This window comes from Triticum aestivum, chromosome 7D (genome assembly GCF_018294505.1).
Source record: "Triticum aestivum cultivar Chinese Spring chromosome 7D, IWGSC CS RefSeq v2.1, whole genome shotgun sequence".
In the NCBI taxonomy this organism is placed as follows: domain Eukaryota; kingdom Viridiplantae; phylum Streptophyta; class Magnoliopsida; order Poales; family Poaceae; genus Triticum; species Triticum aestivum.
In genome coordinates this window covers 532,203,802-532,204,462 of record NC_057814.1, presented here as the reverse complement: position 1 = coordinate 532,204,462, position 661 = coordinate 532,203,802, and positions in this window count along the sequence as shown.

Genomic DNA, 661 nt, shown 5'->3' with positions numbered 1-661 from the left:
GGGCCTCTGCATCCTGGCCCAATAAATGATTGGGTTACTAGTCGTATGCAGGCCGTTGAATTGTGAAAGCGGGCAAGTAGGCGGGCTTTTTTTGTCTATTTCATTTTTTTTCATTTGTCACCATTATTTCCATTGCAGCCTACCCATCATGCTGCATTTTGGCAAGAACAAGCTAGAGTTGTACACACCCTGATTTAATGCTCAAAACGTCGGTCTATACCTCAAGGGGACATTGTAAAATAATTGTTTTCAAAAATTTCTTTCATAGACATGTTGCACACATGATCTCTTCCACAAACAAAACGAGATTTCCAAGTTTTTGTATTTTTTTTAAATTTTTTTGAATTTATAATGCCCTCTAGACTGACTGCTGAAAACATCGGTCTATGCCTCAAGGGGGCATTGTAAAATAATTTTTTTTCAAAAATTTCTTTCATAGACATGTTTGGCACATGTGTGTCACCATGTACAAGAAATTTGGGTGATTTGGAGGCGGTGGCAAAATTCACCTTTTTTCAAAACTGGCTTAAGTTAGACCAAATGGTCCCTCCGGAATGCGGGCATTTTTTCGACCACCTCCAAATCACCTCAATTTTGGCACACATGATCTCTTGCACAAACAAAGCTAGTTTTACAAGGTTTTACATTTTTTTAAATTTCT